The 12,794-nt window shown below is 37.0% G+C and overlaps 1 protein-coding gene across 1 annotated transcript in view; it reads right to left on the minus strand.

Annotated features, from left to right (window-relative positions):
* ABC1 (ABC transporter 1) overlaps positions 1-12,794 on the minus strand; it is a 260,843-nt gene that overhangs the window by 103,252 nt on the left and 144,797 nt on the right. The gene's annotated exons all lie outside the window — the stretch shown is intronic.

Below are 12,794 nucleotides of genomic sequence, written 5' to 3' on the forward strand. Positions count from 1 at the left end.
TACCCTTGCTATCCCACTGATGCGAGAGTGGCATCCTCCTCTTCCTCCTTCTTGACTCTGATCCCTTTATTGCTACTTCTCGCCTTGGTCAACCGTCTGATCTCTTCTTGTCAAAGAACTGCCACATCTCCTCCCAAATGGGAAGAGACGCTCTGCCCAAGATGCTTTGGACAAAGGTTTCCCAGTCTTCAATGACTGCATTCAAGGCAGTCCTGACCATAAATTTAGGATTTGGTGTAGCCCCTACGGAAGTTAGTTGGTCACAGATCATCTGCAACCTGAGAAGGAAGGGATCGATTTCTTCTCCCTTCTGCATCTGAAACTATCTCAGCTGACTCTCAAGCAACATCTTCTGTTGAACGGAAGTTCCCTCGTACAATATGGCCAAGGCCTCCCACATTTCCCTTGTTGTGTCCTCCTAACCAATATGTGGGATCACATGATCCTTGTCCTCGTCTAAGATCATGCACTTTGCTTTAGCCTCAGCCTCCTCGTACTTCTTGAGAGGATTTGCATCAACCAGAACAGCAACCGTCTTCAAGGCAGAATCCTTAATGCGATTTTTATCCAAAACTGTGAGGATCCTCGCCTTCCAGATGACGACGTTGTATGCTCCATCCAACCTGTCCTGATCCCTCAATCCGTTAATTGCCATCTTTGCTCAAATGAATGTCAAATTGGTTCTCTTCTCCCTCTTTCGTTACTGCCCCAGCAAAACTTCGATCTGAATTTCTTTGGCACTAGAAATCCTCTAAGGAACAAGCTCCCTCTGAATTTCGATTTCCTTCACCGAAATCCTTCTGCCAATCTATGGCGAACCACCTCTCTCTGATCTTTCTTTGCTGCTACTCAGCACTGGATCTAGATTCCATGGCAAGAAATCTTCTAAAGAACCAATTCCCTCTGCTTTCGCCCCACTAGTTATTGTTCTGCACCAATAGAATCAGCACCCCACCACCAACTCCAGATGAAGTTTACACTGAACCTCTAGCCCCAGCAACCGGAAAAACGAGACTCAACAATATCTACACTAGCCCAGTAATCACTGTGTTTCCCTCTGCAGCAACAACGTCACCCAATCAAGCTGACGCAGGCTCTGCGTGAGCCTCCCTTAGTCACTGTGTCACCCCTCCTCTACTCTCTTGGCCTAAAACTGCACTGTCTCTCGGGACAACTTCCTTTAGCACAGATTTTCATATGTCCTTTCGCTAATGGCTTCAATCCCACTTGATCTGTAATTGCTATGATACCATGTGAAAATTTCTGAATGTAACAAACCAGAAATCCTACTACAATAAACTAATTTGCATTACATACTTGTGTTCTTCATTTAACAAGTTATTTTCAAAAATATTCAGAAAATATTAATGCAAATACACTACAACCTACACCAATATATAGATCAAGTACTAAAAAATAAATGAGACAATCATCAAAGGACACACTTATTTTTGGACTAAACGTCCCCGGAAAAACCCAATGTGAGAAAACTAGTGCAGCAGCTCTGAGGGTTTTCTATTATTAACCATAAGTTCTGAATACAAATGTTGGTTGCCCTCCAAGCAAACTAGTGACAAAGAAATACAATGGCCAAAAACCTGAGTGAGTTTTACCTCACTTCACCCGGCAAATTCCGGCTAATCCGGCAGCAAATCTAGCTAGCCCCGGCTACAACTGCGTTGCCCCTTCGCAGTAACTGCGTGGAGCTCTCTGAGGCTCTACATCACCTCTTCTACCCACTACATCAGCTTTCCCGATTCTTCCAGCAGTTTCCGGCACTCTATGTGGAAGGCAACTCTCTCCCTTTGCGCTGGACCTTTTGGCTCTGCGTCAAGTCTGTGTAGGCCCAAACCAGTGTTTTTAGAACCGACCGGCTCAGAACCGATTAGGCCGAGTTGGTCCGAGTCAAGCCCTCACCGGGTCAACTCGGCCATCAAACCGGTTCGGCCGACCGGGTTATTACCGAGTCGGCCGGGTTATTACCAAGTCGGTCGGGTTATTATCGAGCCGGCCAAGTCGGTCGGGTTATTACCGAGTCAGTTGGCTCGGTAACAGTGGCCTGAAAACTCAAAAAAAACAACAATTTTTTTTTTTTTACTTGATATTTGGTGAAGAGATTTGTTTTAAAAGCTGGTGGACACATGAATTCCACATTAGCTAATTGTTTTCTTAGGTTGTTTACTTGTTCACTCGGCTTCCTGTGGCATGAATCGTTTAGTGCTTGAAAATAGAAAGTGATGAGTCTGGCGCTGGCAATTTGATAGGATCTAATGTTGTGAACTTTTTTCCAAGAACATGAAATCTCCTATAAGAATGGAGTAAGACAATTGTTGCCTTCATTGTATAAAATTCCTCAAGGAAAAATGTGAATTTCTAAGTAAACAATGATACTAGCTGAGAACCATGTAATAAAGAGGGCACATGAAATTGAAATGTTGATCAGACATGTGATCCTAGTTAGAATGTTTATTGGTGCAATTCTCTCTTGGAAGATGGCAGTTTATCTTTATACATATTACAAATTTGATGGGAACAAACTTGAAGTTGCCCCAAGGGATCCTAAAACTAGAGAATAGCCACAAAATATTTTATGGGGTGTAGATGGGTCTGTCATGACTAAATGTAGATGTGGATGCATCTTGATCTAGACTGTGTCACATACAAATTGCTTTTGTAGTTCTTCTCATGAATACATCTATTAACATCCATCTTGATGAGATGGTCTAAGATGATTGATGAGGGTATAAGCTTAAAAATCAGTTACAAACTATGAAGCATGTGGATATGCTACCAGTGGTTGATCCAAATGATCTTGGCTCTTCTAGCAGTAGCCACTAGCCAGTAGTACTGGTCACATTTTACTTTTGTTGTAGAGGCCATTTCTAGCCTCCTTGGTTATGTGTTTTTGTTTTGATCTCTATATCATCATCATGTATGTATTGGACAGTGCACTGGGTGCCATTCAAATTTTTGATATAATGGATATATTCATGAGCCTACTTTGATCATATGTTTTCTTCTATCTATATTCTAATGCTGTGTGTTTGGAAACATGAATGAAAATCTTTAAAATTATGTTTTTTTTATATAAAAAAATATTTAATGTATTTTTTACAACGACCGAGTCATTGAAATCGAGTCGGCCAAGTCGATACCGAGTCGGAATCGGAGTTGGAGTTGACCCTCAACCGAGCCGGAATCGGAGTCGGAGTCGGAGTCGAAGTGTAATGTCCCTTAATAATAAATAATAAAAATAATAAATAGTAATAATAATAATAATAAATAATAAATCCCTTAATAATAAATAAAAAATAATAAAAATAAATAAATAATAACAAATAATAATAATAATAAATAATATTAAAAAATACAAAAAAAAATAATAAACAATGAATAAAAAAATAATAAAAATAAAAATAGTAATAAATAATAAATAACCATACTAAAGCTCTAAATAAATATAAATAGAAATAAAACAAGAAAATAGTAAAAAAATCAGTAAAGCTATCAAAAAGAAATAAAACAAGAAAGCAATAAAGTTGCATGTAGACACATGGAGTGTGTGCATGTGGTTCCCCTTCTAATGTTTTCTCTATTTATTAGATGGTGAGGAAGAGAGAAATGCCAAGCAAACTGCTATCGCTAAAGGACAATGAGAACAACGATCCAACCCAAATAATTAGTGAATAATATGATCAGCATTCAAGGAATGTTATCTATGTGTTTTTAGATCGGATTGAAACCATAAAATAATGAACAGATGCAAGTGAACAAAGATCATCTAAAGGTAGTAAGATATCAGAGTCTATACCATTGTGAATTGGAACAGATTTCACTATTTTAGAGCACTTCAAATGGTGACGATATTACAAATGTCAACATCAATTATCCAAATACTTCAAGCAATATGTACACTGTGTTGTAAAATGAACCAATGGTGAGTAGTTACACCAGCATTAAAGATTTGTTCCTCCATAAAAACATGCCAGTATACCATATCAATAGTGCTCAAAAATTTTAGGGGAAATGCCATCCAATGTGGAACGAATCATGTCAGTTGGTTTATTGTTCAATCACAAGAAATGAATGTTTAGGATGTGAAATTCAGTTGTTTACCATGTTCAGAAATGACCATCATTCAAGATATGTTTAACATCATAGCATGGTATCACAGGATTCTCAAGGCAAAATTCATGTGAAAATACGATGATAGACAGAAAATATACCGATCTTTCAGAGAATTATACATCATCAATTATGGGTAGATTATCACCATCCACAAGTTTATTAAGTGTGACCATAGCAAGAATTCAGAATTTATAGCCCATGAGAACGTAGGAAAGCATGCACCTCAACTATCCTTTTAATAATTCGCAAATAAAACCAAATCACTCACACACACAAAAAAACTCAACTACCCTTTTAACGAATAATGTTATAATAGATTTACAGAAGATTTGAGCATTGCTACAGCTTGATACTAATCGTTCATAATCATAACCATTATGATATGTGACAAGCTCAAATTTTGTAGTGGAAGCATTCTTCCTAAAGTTGAATTTGCAGGAATGTCCTTCAAAAAGTTTTCTTTCAATCCGCTGTGTTGTGATCTCTCTGTTGGGTTGTGGTGCAATGTTATTCTACTTTTCAGGAAACAGAGCACAGAATTTGGAAAGAAATAATAATTTATTCAAAAGAGAAAGAGAAAGTATTACCCATACCTGAAATGACATTTGTACGGTGCAGAGTCTATTTCAACGATAAAAGGAAGAGATGATCATTAATTGGGAAAAGAGATTCATGAATTCAAAAGTCAAAAGAGAGTATATTAGCTCTTGGCCTGACATTTGTATGGAGCAAATTGTACTTCAAACTCCACAACGCATAGTGCTTCAAGGAACAGATTCATAATTTTATTTAAACATGTCAATCATATTTGTCTCATAATGATTCAAGGAACAGATTCATAATTTTATTTGAACCTGGCAATCATATTTGCACTTTCAAGGAAAAAAGAAACAGTGAGTTGGTAAATCTGTATATTTAGAACACGGAACTTGAAAAATTGTGAGGGATTCTCGTTGTCATCATTAATCCATGCGCAAATTTAGCAGTCTGTGAGACGCAATAAATCAAAAACAGAAAGAAAAGTCCAAAAAAAAACTTCTGAAAGTGCCTTGCCAATAAAATAATGAAATGTAAACTTCTCAGCAGCCCAGAGCACATGATCAAAGTTATGGTCAAAGGTTATAATAAATAGGTTCATTGATGGTATTAACCAGCGCATACTTCCACCTCAAATTTTAATTATGTCCCTTTCATTAATGTTACTATCTTACTCGCCATTGGAACATGTGTAAACCCTGTATTGTGTCGCGTATCTCTGAGCAACACATTCATTGAATGTTTTAGTTATTTTATGCCTCGAAAAACTAATAACGGCATATTTTTCTTACTAAAACTCAATTTTGTCCCTTTCTAGGTAAAAACAGCTCTAAATCCAGAAAGAATTATAGAAATTATATTGAAAATTAGAGTTCCACTTTGTCTAAATCCAGTTAGAATTATAGAAATCATATCGAAAATTAGATTTGATCTGCTCTTTAGTGAGAGATTTAATAAATAAAATCCTTTGCAAAATTTTCCAGGAGTTCTTCTAACATTCATCGTGCAAGCCTAGTTAATTTTCTAGTGAAGCCGACAGTTCTTTTTCCTCTTAATCGACCAAGATCTAGCGGAATATCATCATATTAGGGATTTTAAGAATTTTCTCTGGCATAACCGAAAGGGTTTTAAGGAGTGAATAGTAAATTTCTTGCAGGGTTTATCTCTGATTTTTGGCCTAGCCGCAGCCTTTCTTCCATCGTTTGCAAGGTTTATTTTTTATTTATTTTTTTCTTCCAAAGGCTAGGCTGATATGCCTTGTTCTCTGTCGGCATATTTATTATGGACTAATTTGCCACATTCTTACAGAAATTCTTTGATCTATTTGCACTTTTTTTTTGTTAGTTTGGGACTCGTTGGTCACCTGTGCAGGAAGAAAGGTCTCAACCCTCATTAGGGGAAAACATCTATGTAAGGTTTTCGATCCATGGATGGCTTAAGTTCTGAGCAGAAACGTCACTCTTTTGTGCACTCTGTGGACGAACCACTTCACTTCAATCATCAGTACAATTCAAACTTCTGTAGACTTTGGTTTGAAAAACAACTATACATTGTGCGACTTTTCTTGGAATCTAAGTTCTGGGCTGGACCAGTGAAGAGGTATGTAAAACTAAACAATGACCTAATTAGTCTTGCGACCTTCTTATTCAACAGTCTTCTGGGCACTCAGTTTGGTAAAATTATGTTTTGGATTAGCTTTGTTTAAGGCATACTTCTGTGCATTTCAAGCATACGGTATTGAATCTTTTTGGCACGAAGATACTTGTGAAGTTAACGTAGTTCTGAGGTTAGACCAAAAAAAAAATGAAGCCCTAAAATCATCACTGTAATCACCTTAAGCTTGTGTTCTGATGAAAAGACCGGGAATATGGTTCTGTGGCATAAAAGTTTCGGTTAAGCATCTTTTGCAGCATTCGGCCATGAGATACGGATCTGTTGAATACTATTTAGAACTGTGACCAAACTACTGATCTTTTATTACATTTCCGCGTAAAGATCCTTTTAATTTACAGTTTCATTTGCGACTGGATGCAAATATTGGTCAGGACATAATGACCAATGGCAGAATTCGCTTTCCCCTTACTTTTATGGTCTCAGATCCACGAGTCGGATTGCAATGATACTACGTCAGATTCTGGGCCGACTTGTCCTTTCTTCTAACATCACTAATCGATTTTCTAACAAAAATCTTCAAAAGTTGTTCATCGGATTTGATCCAGGGACTTATAGGGACTTCTGTAAAGGAAAACTGGATCATTGTAAAATTAACTAAAGGATTCCATCATTCCAAGATTCTATCATTCATTCTCTTAGGAGAATAGTGTTCCAAGACAAAGGATTCCTTGGCAGTAGTACGTTGATTGAGGACTCGAGGGTGGCCAGCTGTAGCAAGATTTTGCGCAATTGAGCCTACGGTTGGGTGGAGAGTCGTCCCAAAACCTTGTTGCAGTTAGCAGACTTCAACTGAAATCACAGGTAAATGTCTCTACTCATAGTTTTGAACTTTGATGTTAATTAGTTGATAATTGCATGTTGATTATAAATTACTTGATTAATCTAATTAATTACATGTTTATTTTGGGTTGTTACACGGATTTTTAAAACATTGGCCCAGACTGGCCCAACGTCAGCGCTCCTCGCTATTGCACTGCCTTCACAAGCTTCTCTCCGCCTCTCTGTCAGTTTTCCTGAATTATCATTGCCCCTCAGCTGCAAGATCTCCCCAATCGATTTCCCTCCTGAGAACTTCTCACTTCAAAATCGATTTCCTCAATCTCTCTATGTGTATTCTCCAACTGACCCCAAACATTCCTTTATACTTTTTCTGTTGATAAATCAACAATCGTGATATAATCTCTAATCAATAGCTAAGATTAAATTAGACTTGATCCTCGTCTCTTAGAAGCTTCTCACCCATATTTTTATTAATACCCATTAATATTTTAATTTTCCTAAGTCTAGACTTAGGAACCCCATTAAAATTATTAATTATTTTAATAAAATACAATTCGGGTGGAATTTCACCAAACGATTTCTGGGTCTTCGAGATTTCATGTGTTCTAGCCCCTCCACAAAATTTTCAAGCTAGAGTAGATCCGAAGCTACCCAAAAATCAACAAGGCTTAGGAAGTGTATGTTGAGTTTCTATGTTAGGCCCCTATACTACTAATGTAACCCCTTATTGTTATTAGTACAACCCCCTTCTTATATTGTTGTACCCGTGTAGTCCCCATATTGTTACTATTGTGCCCAATAGAAGCCCACTATTATTATTGTTGTGCCCTTACATTATTATTGTTATGTCGGCTCTGATTATATTATGAACCCTTAGACTCCTATATATAGAAAGGAGGTCTTGTCATTTGTATCATCCGAGAATTGTTCATTTATGTAATATAAAGGAGGTTTGCCCCTCGAAGAGGCTTAATTCTAAGGCGTTGATCTATCTTTTCTATCTTTTTGTGAGCTGGTTTCATAACATTTGGTATCAGAGCTGTGGATTCTAGGGTTTCGCTGCTCCAAACAAGTCATCGTGGAATTTTCGCTATAACTATTTCGCTAAGAAGTTTCAGAAGCTAAGAAAAAAACCAATTTGAGACAAAATCGGTCTGAACCTTGGCTCCGAATTTCAGATCCTATCTTGCTATATTTTCGGAGATATAGTATGAAGAAGTTAGGGTTTTTGCAGACCCCCGAATTACATTCCAAACAGGTGACCTGGGGAAAATTGTCATAACTTTCTCTCTGAGCATTGAATTGAAATTTCGTAATCAGTTACAAAAGAGGACGGATTGTAGTTTCTTGTATACATTTTTAGATCCAAAGGTTGAAACAGTGACACGTGTCACGTTGTACAAGTTCGCTCTACTAAACTATTCTATAATCAGGTCACCGTGGGAGATTTGGTATAACTCTTCCTTGGAGAATCCAATTTGGATCAGACTGGTGACATTGGAAAGAGGACACAGAGGGTTACTACAGGTCGCGATTTCAGAACTGGAAGATCTGAAATTACAAAGTTAAAGTCATTTCAAGATCGAGCTCCTAAAATAAATAAAAAGCGAGATGAGGAAGTTTGATGGCAAGGATCCGGTAAATTGGATACCACAGATGGAGAAATATTTTGATCTATATGGTGTACCACTGTTACAAAAGGTATGTATTGCATCTAATTATTTAGAACCAAATCAATTTTTATGGTATAAAGGGCTTTGTTCTCATAAACCACTTGTCACGTGGTCAATTTTCACGGAGGAAATGATAGCACATTATGAAGATACAAAGAGAAACTCCTTCTTTAACCAATTGATAAATCTCAAACAAAATGGTTCAATGGAAGAGCACATTGAAGACTTTCAAAAATTGAATAGAAGGGTAAATTATATTCCAGAGAAGCAAAGGATTGATGTCTTCATAGGGACTTTAAAGGATAATGTTCAACATGAGGTTCGTTTTTGGGAACCTGATTCATTGGAGGAGGCATTTGAGTTGGCAAGAAAAATTGAAAGCGAAATTATGAAAACAAGGAATCCCACCACTCATGACTATAATTATGGAAGTGTTTCTTCTCCTAGCCTTCCACAACCTACAAGGCTTACACCACAACAATTGGAAGAAAAAAGAGAAAAAGGGCTTTGTTACAATTGTGATAGAAAATGCACTAAAGGTCATAAGTGTGCTGAGAAGAAATTATTTTACATAGAGTATGAAGAGGAGGAAGAAAATGATCAAGAAACATCAAAAGAAGAGGATATAAATCAGGAACCAATCCTAGAGAAAGAAGAAATGAATCTGACCATATCTTGTAAAGCATTGGCAAGAATTACCACTCCTCAAACTACCAACATAGAATGACATATCAAGAAGAAAAATGTTCAAGAAGTGAAAGATCACATCGAGAAAGAAGAAATGAATCCAACCATATCTTGTAATGCATTGGCCAGAATTACCACTCATCAAACTATCAAGATAGAAGGACATATCAAGAAGAAAAATGTTCAAGAAGTGAAAGATCACATCGAGCATCAAGAAATGAATCCGACCATATCTTGTAAAGCATTGGAAGAAATTACCACTCCCCAAACTCTCAAGATAGAAGGACATATCAAGAAGAAGAAGGTTCAAATAGTGAAATATCAGGAGGAAAAGTGTCAAGAAACATCAAAAGAAAAGGATACTCACTAGGAACCAACCCCAGAGAAAGAAGAAATGAATCCGACCATATCTTGTAATGCATTTGTCGGAATTACCACTCTTCAAACTGTAAAGATAGAAGGACATATCAAGAAGAAAAATGTAATAGTGTTGATTGATTCGGGTAGTACCCATAATTTTATTCATTGTAATATAGCCAAGGACTTGAATTGCTTCCTCGATCCAGCACCAGAGTGTCAAGTGACGGTTGTAAGTGGAGGAACCATAAATTGCTCTGGAAAGTGCCATAATATCAAGCTATCCATGGGAGAATATGTATTGAATAGCCCAATGCTTTCCGTTCCAATGGGTGGTGCTGATATTGTACTAGGAGTCCAATGGCTACAATCCTTTAGTACAATAACGTTTAATTTTCAAGAACGTTTTATCAAATTTTCTTCAAAGTAAAGGAAGTTGAATTAAGGGGTATCACAGGGAAACCAGGAAAGATAATCAACTCTGACGGAATGACAAAGCTTCTAAAGAAAGAACAACGAAGCGTAATTGCACAATTATGTTCACTAACTATTCGCACATCGAAATCATGTATTTCTCCATATCTCCAAAAAGTCTTGGACAATCATTCCAAGGTATTTGAGACTCCCAAAGGTCTCCCACGTATTTGTAATCATGATCATGCTATTCATTTTATTCCAGGATGTGTTCCTCCAAACTTCAAGCCTTATAGATATCCATATGCCCAAAGGAATGAAATTGAACATATGGTTGCAGAAATGGTAGAGGTTGGTACAATTATCCAACCAAATTTGATAAACGAAGTAAAGGATGAATGGAAGAAGGACGAAGAAGTGTGGCCACTCATTCAAAATTTGCAAAAGATCCCAATTCAAACAATATTCCTAGAACTTGAAGAGGAAGGAAAAATCATATTGGAACTTCGAGTAGTCACAAAAACAAGAACCCAGTAGCTACAAAATCGATCAATTTCAGAGTATCTCATCAAGTGGAAGAACTTACCTGCTGAATATTCCACATGGGAGGACAAGAATTTTATACAGCAGCATCAAGAACTACTGAAGCGTTGAGGACAACACTTTTTGAAGGAGAGGGGCATGTTAGGCCCCTATACTACTAGTGTAACCCCTTATTGTTATTAGTATAACCCCCTTATTATATTGTTGTACCCATGTAGTCCCCATATTGTTACTATTGTGCCCAACAGAAGCCCACTATTGTTATTGTTGTGCCCTTACATTATTATTGTTATGTCGGCTCTGATTATATTATGAACCCTTAAACTCCTATATATAGAAAGGAGGTCTTGTCATTTGTATCATCCAAGAAAAGTTCATTTATGTAATGTAAAGGAGGTTTCCCCCTCAAAGAGGCTTAATTCTAAGGCGTTGATCTATCTTTTCTATCTTTTTGTGAGCTGATTTCAAAACATTCTACTCCTGCATGCAACTTTGCTCTTGCACTAGGCACAAAATGTGAATCATCCTCAATCTTACTGATTTCATCACTTGCTGGCTATTGATGGGTATTTGTTTTAACCTTGAACAGAGAATTGTTTTGGGCAGAAAACAATTTAGAATGACAAATCTGTTGAAGCTCATCTCGTTGGATCTGAGATTCTAGTTGCAAAAAATCAATCTTTTCTTATGCATTATGCAAATAGGTTTGAATGTCTGTGAGAGTGATTTTGCTGACTTTTACCATATCATCAACAGTGGATTGTATCAGGGTATTCAGTAACTCTAATACATTATTAGTTCGAGCCATTTGCAAAAATAAAGATTCAACAAATGAAAAGTATCAGCTTTTATATAAAATACACCCAACACTGCTCTCAATCTACCTTGTCTATATATTAGTCTTGTGCGTTGACAATGTCACGATATCTTATGAAGAGAATTCTAATCTTTAGAAAATTTTGTTGAAGAAAATGAAGTCTGACATCCAACTCCTTTTGTGAATAAATCCAAGATATCAATGACCAACTTTATATCCTTCCTGGTAACCATAGATGCTTAGAAGTATTCAAGTGTTGGTAGCTCAAAAAACATTTCATCCCAATGCATATAAACTTTCACCACACATACAAGGTTAAATACTCAATGCACATACCACTTCTCAAACTAAGCAAATGAATCACTACTTCAAGGAAATTAAACACATATATCAACTGTGACCTTCAATAAACTCACTGCTCACTTCATTCAATGTTTTTCTGAAATGTTGTCACCTGTCCAACATTACTGTGGGGCCCGAGCAGATAGTTGGGTTTTGTTCGAATCAATAGATCACTCGTCTACCTTCAAAGGACATGGCTTCGACGTAGGTTCAACAGCAAAACAAGGCAACTGTGTTTTTTTGGAGTTTGAGCCCAAACACATATATAACTTCAACGCTACATATATAATCATGAGCAAATGCATCTGATTCATTGCTTTGCATATGAAAGGAACACAATTGAAGAGTTCTCAAACCCACCAATGCAACGCAGTTATTATTCAACCCAGATGCAAAGGCATATTTGAACCAACATGAGCCAATGAGTTGTTATATAAGTAATGAAAAAACACGACTTCCTTCATAAAATGCAACAATGATCAAGTTTGATAAATGGAATGACTGTCATAAAAATGCACATATATGTGCCCAATGCATCTAATGCATATACCAATTCAAAAAATGCACCTTATGGAGAGCACCATGCACGAACACACGTATCACAATTAAAATCTAGTCTTCATTCCACCAATGTGCATATTTTATTCTTGGACCAGCATACACGCTCTCTCTCAGACCCAACGAGATCGGATTCGAGCCCAGACTGGGACCTCAAGCATACTATTGTGGGGACAAAACCTTTAGCGGTGAGGGTGAGAACCCATATGTAGAAGTTGCTTATCAATTATGCTCAATTAGCAGCGAAAGTTTCTATTGGTGGAACAGTAATGTCTGTTGGTTAT

This window comes from Pinus tabuliformis, chromosome 7 (genome assembly GCF_031772625.1).
Source record: "Pinus tabuliformis cultivar Carrire ecotype Pingquan chromosome 7, CPIR1, whole genome shotgun sequence".
NCBI classification, from domain to species: domain Eukaryota; kingdom Viridiplantae; phylum Streptophyta; class Pinopsida; order Pinales; family Pinaceae; genus Pinus; species Pinus tabuliformis.